At 39.8% G+C, this 13,338-nt stretch overlaps 1 protein-coding gene across 3 annotated transcripts in view; it reads right to left on the bottom strand.

The window, feature by feature from the left end:
* BICRAL (BICRA like chromatin remodeling complex associated protein) overlaps nt 1–13,338 on the bottom strand; it is a 100,369-nt gene that overhangs the window by 43,166 nt on the left and 43,865 nt on the right. The window contains exon 1 of one of the 3 annotated variants that reach the window (XM_043449378.1): nt 2,414–2,432. The exons of the other annotated variants lie outside the window; for them this stretch is intronic. The gene's annotated coding sequence lies outside the window, so the exon portion shown is untranslated. Of the gene's footprint in view, nt 1–2,413; nt 2,433–13,338 lie in introns of those variants that run through there. 3 annotated transcript variants of the gene reach the window in all.

The following is a 13,338-nucleotide window of genomic DNA, read 5'->3' as shown; positions in this document are numbered from 1 at the left end:
TATTATATTGTTATGGACTGTTAAATTTTGTAATTGTAAGGCTGTATCAGACTTTCTGGCACAGTTCCTGATTGTAAGGAACTCACTCTCTTTTGGAAGACAGATGCAATAATTCACCACAACGCAATGTAAGAAGTGCTAGAGCTTTTGCAGGGGGTTCCCAAGCTTCTTCAGGTGAAGTCACTGGTTGCTTTTTGTGAAATAATATGACACTTTGCTAGAAAAAAAATGACTATATCTTCACAGTTATACCCATATGTAATAAAAGGAAACTGTCAAACTCAGCATGATGGCTTCTGAGTTTTTCTGTTGTTATTGAACCAAGAACTTCATTTATTTTGTCACCAGCTAGAGCCCACTAGCAGCAAGGAAGTAAGGTGGAAAAAACTCAAACATTATTAGGAGAAAAAGTTAGGAACCAAAGAATTCCTTGAAGTCAGAAAAGATGACCATTATTAATGTAGGCAATTACCAGTATTCATGGTTCAACTCATGAAATGCAAAATTTGGGAATTCCCGGGTGGTCTAGTGGTTAGGACTCTGGACTTCCACTGCAGGGAACATGGTTCGATCCCTGGTCAGGGAACTAAGATCCTGCTGTGCAGCCAAAAGAAGAAAAGGAAAGAAAAAAAAAAGACTTTGAAAGCCTTAAAGTTGCCTTACTTTTCAACTTGGAATGAGGTGGGGTAGACATAAACCTAATAAATTAAGCAATCAAGCTCACTACACAACATACTATAACATGGGGAGAAAGAGGGACATTACAGGGGCTGTGGATGGGGGGGGGTCACTGAATCTGGAAGTCAAGGGGCTTGTTCTGGACACTGACATTGACAACTACTGACACATTCCAATGTTTCAGGGCTTTTTTTTTAATCCTTAATGAAGTTAATAGCCAGGATAGTGATTTTAAATCTTTGATCCCTAGAGACCTTGGATTCTCTGAGGGGTCCAGGCGCAAAATTCCAACACAGCGATAATGACCTACGTTTACTGGCTATAGAACCATTTAACCATATACAGACCAGTGTTTCTCAAACTGGTATCTTTAGAAATAATCTTGGCTGGTCTGAGTTCTCACGTTTGAGAAACATCAACTGATTCTAAAACCAGCCAGAAATATACATGCTGAAATATTTCAGGGCTGATAAAAATTCTTCTTAACATGTTTGCTAAGGGCCTCTCAAATTTTTGAGATCTAATGGGAATCCACTGATGGAAGACCTGTGTATGCATTGTCAGACTGATGTGAAGATGGTCCTGGGGAAAACAACTCTCTTCATCATCCTTTAATATCAACTCCCATGTGGTGCCAGCCTGGGTAGATGGGAGGGTCTAAAACAAAGGAGGACATCAAAAGAGGTTGGGGGTTGAGTCCTGAAAGTCTTTGAGGTGGTTCAAGAGAAACCAAACTCGAAGGAGAGTAACGTGGCATGTGAGGATGCTCTTAACTGTCTGCTCTCCTGTTGCACAGCTAGTGGTGGGAAAGAGCTCTGGGTATTAAGTTACGGCTCGGGTACAGTGGAGTGAAAGTGTTAGTTGTTCAGTTGTGTCTGACTTTTTGTGACCCCACAGATTGTTCCCCATCAGGTTCCTCTGTCCAGGGACTGATGCTGAAGCTAAAGCTCCAATACTTTGGCCACTTGATGCAAAGAGCTGACTCATTGGAAAAGATCCTGATGCTGGGGGAGACTGAAGGTGGGAAGAGAAGGGGGCACCAGAGGATAAGATGGTTGGATGGCATCACTGATTCAATGGACATGAGTTTGAACAAACTCTGGGAGATGGTGAAGGACAGGAAAGCCTGGCGTGCTACAGTCCACAGGGTTACAGAGAGTTGGACACGACTTAGCAACTGAACAACAACAATAAGTACAGTGGACCAAAAGACTCACCTCAAATCTAAATGTTACTAACAGATTTATATATAAGACAATGTTACAGTGCTACCCTCACTGATGATGATGGAATTCCAGCTGAGCTATTTCAAACCCTAAAAGACGATGCTGTTAAAGTGCTGCACTTAATATATCAGCAAATTTGGAAAACTCAGCAATGGCTACAAGACTGGAAAAGGTCAGTTTTCATTCCAATCCCAAAGAAAGGCAATGCCAAAGAATGTTCAAACTGCCGCACAATTGCACTCATCTCACACACTAGCAAAGTAATGCTCAAGAGTCTCCAAGTTAGGCTTCAACAGTACGTGAACCGAGAACTTCCAATGTTCAAACTGGATTTAGAAAAGGCATAGGAACCAGAGATCAAATTGCCAACATCCGTTGGATTATAGGAAAAGCAAGAGAATTCCAGAAAAACATCTGCTTCATTGACTATATGGTAAAGCCTTTGACTGTGTGGGTCACAACAAACTGTGGAAAATTCTTAAAGAGATGGGAATACCAAATCATCTTACCTGCCTCCTGAGAAATCTGTACACAGGTCAAGAAGCAACAGTTAGAACTGGACATGGAAAAATGAACTGGTTCCAAATTGTGAAAGGAGTACGTCAAGGCTGTATACTGTCATCCTGCTTATTTAACTTATATGCAGAGTACATCACGCGAAACGCCAGGCTGGATGAAGCACAAGCTGGAATCAAGATTGCCAGGAGAAATATCAATAACCTCAGATATGCAGATGACACCACCCTTATGGAAGAAAGCAAAGAAGAACTAATGGGCCTCTTGATGAAAGTGAAAGAGGAGAGCGAAAAAGGTGGCTTAAAACTCAACATTCAAAAAACTAAGATCATGGCATCTGGTCCCATCACTTCATGGCAAATAGATGGGGAAACAATGGAAACAGTGACAGACTTTCTTTTCTTGGACTCCAAAATCACTGCAGATGGTGACTGCAGTCATGAAATTAAAAGATGCTTGCTCCTTGGAACAAAAGCTATGAGAAACCTAGTGAAAGTGAAAGTCACTGTCATCAACTCTTTGCGACCCCGTGGACTATACAGTCCATGGAATTCTCCAGGCCAGAATACTGGACTGGTAGCCTTTCCCTTCTTTAGGGAATCTTCCCAACCCAGGGATTGAACCCAGGTCTCCCGTATTGCAGGCGGATTCTTTACCAGCTGACCCATAAGAGAAGCCCAACAATACTGGAGTAGGTAGCCCATTCCTTCCTCAGAGGATCTTCCCAACCCAGGAAATCGAACCAGGGTCTTCTGCATTGCAGGTGGATTCTTTATCAACTGAGCTACCAAGGAAGCCCTGACAAACCTAGACAGCATATTAAAAAGCAGCGATAGTCCTTTGCTGACAAAGATCCACATAGTCAAAGCTATGGTTTTTCCAGTAGTCATGTATGGATGTGAAAGTTGGACCATAAAGAAGGCTGAGCATTGAAGAATTGATGCTTTTGAACTGTGGTGTTTGAGAGGACTCTTGAGAGTCCCTTGGATTGCAAGAAGATCAAACCAGTCAATCGTAAAGGAAATCAGTCCTGAATATTAATTGGAAGGACTGATGCTGAAACTGAAGCTCCAATACTTTAGCCACCTTATGTGAAGAACTGACTCATTAGAAAAGACCCTGATGCTGGGAAAGATTGAAGGCAGGAAGAGAAGGGGATGACAGAGGATGAGATGGGTGGATGGCATTACCGACTCGATGGACATGAGTTTGAGCAAGTTCCAGGTGTTGGTGATGGACAGGGAGACCTTGCATGCTGCAGTCCATGAGGTCGCAAAGAGTCAGACACGACTGAGCGACTGAACTGAACTGAACCCTCAAAATCAGGAATCTTGTCATATTCATCTTCACATCCCCAGCAAATAGCACATAAACAGATTTAATAAATACTGAATAAATATTTGGGGTTTAAATGTAGGGCAGCTGTGATTTGTGTAAAGATTGTGTTCCCAAAGGTATTGTCTTAAAAACTCACATAATCCTAGTTTAATCCTGACAAATGTAAAATTTCCCAAGGTCCACCAGCATTGAAAATTTGCAATTACTAGTGACTTATTAAATATAGTACATCCCATTAAAATTTTTTAGGTGTAATAATGACATTTGGGTCACATTTTTTAAAAGAACTCATATCTTTTAGAGAGGTCACACTGAAATAGGCACAAATGAACTAACTTTTAAGATGTCTGGGATGTGCTTCACAACAACATGGACTGGAGTCAGTTATTAAAAACATGGAATCCTGTCTCCCCTTCCCACTCCAGAGATTCTGGTCCACCAGGAATCTGGGGTTGTAGGGGGCTTTTTCCCTGGCCCCTGAGGTTGGTTACTCTTTTTCCCTGTCACAGCACATACTTGGGCACATTTCAGGAAAACTGGGGAATCTGTCCCCCACAGTAGGCAGTCCAGTTCAGTTCAGTCGCTCAGTCGTGCCTGACTCTTTGCGACCCCACGGACTGCAGCATGCCAAGCCTCCCTGTCCATCACCAAATCCTGGAGTTTACTCAAACTCATGTCCCTTGAGTTGTTGATGCCATCCAACCATCTCATCCTCCATCGTCCCCTTCTCCTCCTGCCTTCAATTTTTCCATTGAGTCAGTTCTTTGCATCAGGTGGCTAAAGTATTGGAGTTTCAGCTTCAGCATCAGTCCTTCCAATGAATATTCAGGACTGATTTCCTTTAGCATGGACTGGTTGGATCCCCTTGCAGTCCAGGGGATTCTCAAGAGTCTTCTCCAACACAACAGTTCAAAAGCATCAATTCTTTGGTGCTCAGTTTTCTTTATAGTCCAAATCTCACATCCATACATGACTACTGGAAAAACCACAGCTTTGACTAGACAGACCTTTGCTGGCAAAGTAATGTCTCTGCTTTTTAATATTCTAAGTTGGTCATAACTTTTCTTCCAAGGAGCAAGCGTCTTTTAATTTCATGGCTGCAGTCACCATCTGCAGTGATACTGGAGCCCCCAGAAATAAAATCTGTCACTGTTTCCATTATTTCTCCATCTATTTGCCATGAAGCAATGGGACCAGATGCCATCATCTTAGTTTTCTGCATGCTGAGTTTCAAGCCAACTTTTCCAGTCTCCTCTAACTCTCCAGACTCAGGTGAAGGGTTGCTTCTTGGTGATCTGACTGAAGGAAATGCTGTGGGTGGGTGAAATTTCATTTGAGGATGCATCACTCTCGACCACCCTCAGTACCAGTCCCTTTCTACTCCTCCCTCTCAAATAATTTATTTCTCCCTTTCCCTCTTTACTGTATTGACTTATATTTGCATTAGGACATCAGCTCCACCAGGGCAGAGGTTTATCTGATCACCAATGAACCTCAGAACAGCGCCTGTCACATGTCAGGAGCTCAATGAACACCCTTAGCTTTATTGAGATATAATTGATAAATAAGACCATGTAAGTTTAAGGTGTACAATCTGATGATTTAACATATGTCTATTAATGTGAAATGATTACTACACACACATCCATCACCTCATATAGCTATTTATTTATTTATTTATTGGTATAGTGAGTACATTTAAAGTCTACTGTCTCAAGAAATTTCAGGTCTAAAATATTTTAGTAACTATAGTCACCATGTTATATATTAGATCCCCAGAACTCATTCATCTTTAACTGAAAGTCTGCACTCTTTGACCAACATCCCATTTCCACCCCTCACCCCAGTCCCTGGCAACCACCAATCTACTCTGCTTCTACAAGTTCAACTTTTGAAGATTCTACCTATAAATGAGATATCTTTGTCTGACTTACTTCACTTCGTTTATGTTTCATCCATTTTGTTACAAAATGGCAGGATTTCCTTCTTTTTATGTTTGACTAATATTCCATTGTGTGTATGTATGTATACATCCCAACTATCCATATGTTTATGTTTACATGTAACAGTCTCTTTATCCATTCACCCATCAGCGGACCCTTGGGTTGTCTCCATATCTTGGCTACTGTGAATAATGCTGCAATGAAAATGAAGGTGCAGCTATCTCTTCAAGATAGTGATTTCATTTCTGTCAAAATACACAGCTAGAAGTGGGGCTGCTGGACCATATGGTGGCTCTATTTTTAATTTTTTTAGGACCTTCCATACTGTTTTCCATAGCGGCTGCACCAATGTACATTCCTACCAACAGTGCAGGAGGGTTCCCTTTGTCTTTATCCATGCCAACACTTGTCATCACTTGTCTGATAGCAACCATTCTAACAGGCGTGGGGTGATATCTCGTTGGGATCAATGAACAGTTTTTGAATTGAACTTATCACCCTTTCCAGTACATCAGCCACATAATGGAAAAACCTTCAACAGGATCAGACACACCAGTTTTCCAAGAAAGCATGCTTATTTTGGACACCAGGTTATTTCTATGGGAGAGCAATCTAAAGTGGAAAACAAAGAATTCTATTTAAATCTAGAATGTACAGTGGGGCTAAGTTACGTCCCACTATTCCCCTGCACTCTATTTCTGGTCAAACTGCCACTCTTCTAGCCCCCAAATACAACGCACACTTTCCCAGCATCTGCCCTTGTCCAGGTGACAATTTTTTTACCTGAAATGTTCTTTCTCTTCTGCATCTACTGAAATTCCATCCATTATTCAAAACTTAGTTTGACTCTACCTTTGTGGGTCTCTCTCTGACAACCTTAGGCTGTCTCTTGGATTTCCTACCCAGAATTCTAGAAATTTATCTATTTTTGGCTGCACTGGGTCTTTGTTGCTTTGTCTGAGGGCTTTCCCTAGTTGCAGCGGGCGGGCTCTGCTCTTCGTTGCAGTGCCTGGGCTTCTCATTGCAGCGGCTCCTCTCATTGCAGAGCACAGGCTCTAGGCATGCAGGCGTCAGTAGCGGCAGCACATGGGCTCAGCAGTTGTGGCCCACGGGCTTAGCTGCTCCTCACCATGTGGAATCTTCCCGGACCAGGGATTGAATCCATGTCTCCTGCACTGGCAGGCAGATTCTTATCCACTGAGCCACCAGGGAAGTCCTTTTACCCAGAATTCTAAAAGCGACAACCATGTCTTTCCACGTTGATCAGACACTGTTCTGGCTGATTAACTTCATTATGTCTATGCTTTATACCCAACTGAAAGAAGACTTTATACCCAACTAAAAGCAGAACCCAAATGTAAACAAAAAAGTATAAAATGCTACAAGAGTACAGTGAATTCTCCCATCCTAAATGCAAGCAACTTTTAGACTGCATGGTTTTTTTGGCATCAGTGAACTGAAAACCCTGGCCCATTACAACAGGCTCTGGCCTCCTTGCTTCCTTGCCATCTTGACCATTTAATGTCCCCTAAATTTAACATGTTACTTTTTCAAATTCTTTGGCTTTGCACTTTTCTCTTTACTTAGAAGATAAAAGACCTTTCTACCAATCTCCAAGTGGTCAACTGACAATATCTCCTTATCTTTTAAGGTTTTGAGTAAGATGATTTTGCCTTTCTTTTTCTTAATATAAATTTATTTATGACTGTATGGGGTCTTCGTTGCTGTGTGGGCTTTTCTCTAGTTGCAGCAAGTGTGGGGGCACTCTCTAGTTGCGATGCATGGACTTCCCGTTGTGGAGCAAAGGCTCTAGGGCACGCAGGTTCAATAGTTGTGGTGCTCCGAGGCACGTGGGGTCTTCCTGGACCACAGATTGAACCGGTGTCTCCTGCACTAGTAAGCAATTTCTTTACCACTGAGCCATCAGGGAAGCCCATGCTTTTCTTAAAAAAAAAAAAAAAATTACTGAAGCAAAATTCCTTAGTTATTTGTATCCTTACAGCACGTCTGACATTTTACTAGATCTGACATGTGTATCACAAAACCTTGCTTTTCTGATTCCTTTAGTAGCTTACAAGTTCCATGAAAGCTGGGTCAATTCTTTCCATCTTCCTGTCACCAGAGTTTTTAGTGCAATACCTGATACAAATGTGCCCAATAAACATGTTCTATCAGTTGAATTACTTAAAATTTTAGTCTTAACTTTTTCAGGGGTGATATCAGTTTCTTATCATTTGGTTTCCAAGAACATGCAGCTAGGCTACACAGGGGCACCTTAGCACAACCACAAAGCACGGGATCTGAACGCAGGGTTGGTCAGCCCCTGGCTTATGCTGGATCCTGATCTATCGAGCCAGGCATTCCTGCCGGGGAGAAAAAGCCTTGCGAGGTTGACTGACTTCCCCATCTCTGCTTCAGATCAGATGGTTCAACCCTCTGTCGCATAAGGAAATGTCATTTTTTAAGATCCATATGATAAAAAAAAATTGTTTATCCTTTCATGATAACCCTGTTAATATTTAATGTCTGTGTGTGTAATTCACTTAAGTCATGTCGAGCTCTTTGTGACCCCATGGACTGTAGCCTACCAGGCTCCTCTGTCAATGGGATTCTCCAGGCAAGAATATGGGAGTGGGCTGCCATGCCCTCCTCCAGGGGATCTTCCCGACCCAGGGATCAAACCCTTGCCTCTTTAAGTCTCCTGCACTGGTAGGCAGGTTCTTTATCACTAGTGCCACCTGCAAAGCTCATGGTATTTAATAAACCTCCTTAAAATGGGGATTTATGCACTGAACATAAAATAAATCCTAGAGTCCCCAAATTTTGAGCAGTTAATTTATTATACTAATAATAGTTGTGTTCATTAAGACTCAGAAGTAGAAGATGAAGAAGAGTCTCTGGCATAGCCATGTAGGGTTTCTGAGGGCATCAACACTAGATTTTACAGAAAAAAAAAAATCCAAACTCTACAATATAGGAAAAACAGATGCTCTGCCAAAAATGTTTTCATAATTTCTTTACTGTGCTTTATAATTGACAAGATTTTAATGACTATGGAAAACAATATCCAGGAAATGACTGAGAAATGACCAAGAAATGTTTCTGTCCTAATTGCTACTAAATGCAAGTAAGTAAAATTAAGTTGAAACTACCCTTGTGATAATTCACAATGTATCACTACATAGAATAATAAATACTAAAAAAAATGAGTCAGTTCTCTTCAGTTACACTACATTTCAAAGAACTCTCCTATTATACTTCCAAATAAAAGGTGAATTTGTTTTGATCACTGATTGCCATATTTACTACGTTCTTCCACTAAAAATAATCAGTCATTCAGAGAATCGACTCCAGTGAGAATCTGACTTAGCAAAAGGAAGCAATGCCAACGCTGAAATAAACACTCATGAAGACAAACCTGGTTACGCATCAACCAAAAAAGCATTAGCCAAAATTTTAGGAACAGGAATTAAAAACAAGAAAGCCAAAAGTAAGTCTTACTTGCATCCTCTCCATAAAAACAAACTACCTGGATATTAAACACGAACTGCCCTTGACACTTTTTAAATTTCTAGTTTCATTCAGAAAAATATATATTTTATTAAATGAAGACTTATTGAGTCATTTGTGTTTTTTCTAACAGAAAAGGAGTTCTTTTAGAGAACATTTCTTTTAAATGAAGTAAAAGAAAAATCCAATGCAATTTTTTTCTACTTTGAAAAACAATGGATATGAGTGCACGATACCAGTCATAAATAGAGAGAAAGGACTGCCATCTGCATTTCCATCCCACAGTCACAAAATTCACTAGAGTACAATATGGTAATAAGCTATTAAAAAAATGAAAGGCAGTCTTGTGTGCCTCTTTGCAACCCCATGGACTGGAGCCCATCAGGCTCCTCTGTCTATGGGATTCTCCAGGCAAGAATACTGGAGTGGGTTGCCATTTCCTTCTCCAGGGGATTTTCCCAGCCCAGAGATTGAATCCAGGTCTCCCGCATTGCAGGCAGACGCTTTATGATCTGAGCCACCAGGGAAGCCGGATCTTTCTCTATATTTCCTCAAATATAATAGGACACCATTGCTCTGTGTTAGCATAGTTTGTACATGTTATTGTCTCTACGGAACTACTTTTAAAAATACTTTGAAATGGCAGTAATTATAAACAAAAAATATTTTTATTTTATTGAGCTTTAGTATTAGCAATCCAGTTAAAGTTATTATGCAAACTCTTGACTCTTGTTGCTGTTGGTCAATGAGTAACATTCAAAATATTTTGGTTTTATGGTATGTTCCAAGAAAAACAAGCTCTATAAAAACTACTAACAATATTAACAAACAAAATTCCATTTTACAAAGTCAACAATGTTACCAAGGAAGACATGCTGAAATTCCCTTTTACAAAAGTAGGCTCAAAAGGAAGATGTGTGCATAAAGTCCACTTTTTAAGGAGAAGAAAATATAAGGAAATTTTTAAAGCTTAAAAACCATTTCAGAAAGAATATCGGCAAATATACACGTGGCATATTATGCCAATAAAGATTTCCCAGTTTCTATAAAAACTGTATAAAGAAGTTGAATTAATCTCACTCTGCTAAACTCCATTTAAGAAACAAACTTCCCTCTAGTGTGAAATTTTTTACAAACTTTAAGAAATGCCATGTGAACTGGAATTTAAATTGATAGTTATTTCAATCAAAATACCATAAGATACAAAGTTTCAGTTGAGGAAGATGAAAAAGTTCTGGGAAAAATAGTAGTGATGAATACACGACAATGTGAATGTACTTAATGTCACAGAACTGTACTTCAAATGGCTAAAATGGTAGGTTTTGTGTCATGTATATTTTACCACACATAAAAAAATCATATATGAATATTCCTACTTTAAAAAATACCCAAAAGGGTTTGCTTGAAAATAACTAGCTGTACATCTATGGTCAAAAATCTTCCTATTTCTGGAAAAGTATCCTCTCCCTCAAGCTGGCAGCATTAGGGCAGATGCTCAATGAGGGGAAATGAGGGACCTGTGATTCATCAGTTAAAATTAACCCCAACAATCAGTAGGGTGGAAGAAGCTGAGGCAGATCACCCCACAACTACCGATGGGCACAGATGTATTAATAGAAAGAAATCATCACACGAAGGAAGGAGGGTTCTTAACCTCTGGTGTGCCTCTTGGCTGTCTGGTGAAACCTATGGATCCCTCCTCAGTAATATTTCAAAATGCATAATATATGGAAGATTTTTTGAAACAGGGTTCTAAAAATATTGTATGAGAGTTGTATACATGGTTTTTCATCAGTGTATTAATATACTAGATATCGTGGTGAGTCTCCTGGAGGAGGGCATAGCAACCCACTCCAGTATTCTTGCCTGGGAAATCCCATGGATAGAGGAGATTGGCGGGCTAGAATCCACAGGGTCACAGAGTCAGACATGATGAAACGACTTAATGCACACACACAGTGGTGAGTCTAGTAACTACTATCATTTAGGAGAGAGTGATCTTTCAAGATATCAGCAAATGTATTATGATAGATAATATTTCTAAAAGTAATATTTCCGGGCACTGTTAATATCAATAATACTGCGGCAAGTGGCCTTTATTTATAGATTTAGGAAATAATAGATTTCAATTGGAGTCTAGTGAAAATAACAGGCAATTTTTTTTTTTTCCTTTAAAAGATCTAACTGGCTCTATTGAATGATTCATGAATCATGCAACATCCCCTCCAGTGAGCAGGGCTACAGAAAGCGAAGATTTTTAAAGGCAAGACAAGAAAGTCATGAACAAAAAGGATTATTTCAGGCTTAGGTAACCCACCTATAGGGGACAGAAGGGGTCTGTGCGGCAGATTACCTCATCTTCCTTTGGGGGATGGAGAGGACCCGTGTGACCAATTAAAATGTGACTTTTTTCATATCCAAATTCATGGGCCTCTCTCTTCCCAATTCTACATAGATGCTTTAGGGGTCACTCCATGGAGCCCTTGCATTGCAGGGGTCCAAGACAGTTTGTTCAACATGTGAAACAAATAAACTCAATCCAGTAACAAACACAATGGGATTCTGAACATCTGAATATAATTCACAAGATATTTTTATACTTGCTAAGCACACAGTGGCCATTTCTACACACTGTACTTTTTTGCAACATCAAGATGCTGAAGGTGCTGCCAGATACACACGAGAGAAGCAGCAAGCTGTCAATTTTCACAAAATAGAAAGGACACTTCACTATCACCAAAGTTATCAAAGAATTCTCTGAGGGAGGACGGTCAAGTAACCTAGTTTTCTGCAAGCTTAGCAGAGAGCAACAGAAATGCATTTTACAGTTTAAAAAGCCTGACACTGCAGTGGAAAAGACCATCAACATTCTCAGCCTTGGACCAGAGTGAGTTACAAGTTCCATTTGATAACTCGCAAGTTTTTTTTTTTTTTCTGGAAAGCTTAGTCAAAATTTGTATCTTCATTCTCCCAAATGTCCAATGCAGAAAATAGTCACATAATCATTAACTTTTCCAGTTTTTACATGAATATTTGGAATTGAACACATATCTAAATTAACACCTTTGTCTATACTCACTTCTGGGCTATCCCACTATAGATTATTGAACCTTCACATGAGAGAGTCAAGTAATTTAGAAACAGCCTCTGGAGATCTAAGAATGAAAATACTACATTTCTTTTTTAAGGCCAACTCAGTGTAATTAAAAGATTTTAGAAATTAAAACCACATCATCCTGAAGGTGGCAGTCATATGTGCTGGAAGTAAATAGTGCTGGGGCAATGTTTACAATAGCCAAGACATGGAAGATGGACCTTAATGTTCATCGACAGAGGAACGGGTAAAGAGATGTAGTATTAATACATATATACAATGAAATATTACTCAGCCATAAAAAAAGAATAAAATAAGGTCATTTGCAGCAACATGGATGGACCTAGAGATCGTATACTGAGTAAAGCAAGTCAGACAGAAAAGAAGAAATATCATATGACATCCCTTATATGTGAAATCTAAAAAGAAATGATACAAATGAATTTACAAAACACAAAGACTCACACAGAAACTTACGGCTGCCAGGGAAGAAACAGGGAGCTTGGGATGGATGAGTTAAACCATCAAGGACCATATGGCAGTTCTAATTCCAGTTTTTTAAGAAATCTCCACACTGTTCTCCATAGCGGCTGTACTAGTTTGCATTCCCACCAACAGTGTTTATACTCCAGCATTTATTGCTTGTAGACTTTTGGATAGCAGCCATCCTGACTGGCGTGTAATGGTACATCACTGTGGTTTTGATTTGCATTTCTCTGATAATGAGTGATGTTGAGCATCTTTTCATGTGTTTGTTAGCCATCTGTATGTCTTCTTTGCACTATTTATAATAGCCAGGACATGGAAGCAACCTAGATGCCCATCAGCAGACGAATGGATAAGGAAGCTGTGGTACATATACACCATGGAATATTACTCAGCCATGAAAAAGAATTCATTTGAATCAGTTCTAATGAGATGGATGAAACTGGAGCCCATTATACAGAGTGAAGTAAGCCAGAAAGATAAAGACCAATACAGTATACTAACGCATATATATGGAATTTAGAAAGATGGTAACGATAACCCTATA

This window comes from Cervus canadensis, chromosome 28 (genome assembly GCF_019320065.1).
Source record: "Cervus canadensis isolate Bull #8, Minnesota chromosome 28, ASM1932006v1, whole genome shotgun sequence".
NCBI classification, from domain to species: Eukaryota; Metazoa; Chordata; class Mammalia; order Artiodactyla; family Cervidae; genus Cervus; species Cervus canadensis.
This window is presented reverse-complemented; position numbering and strand designations above follow the sequence as displayed.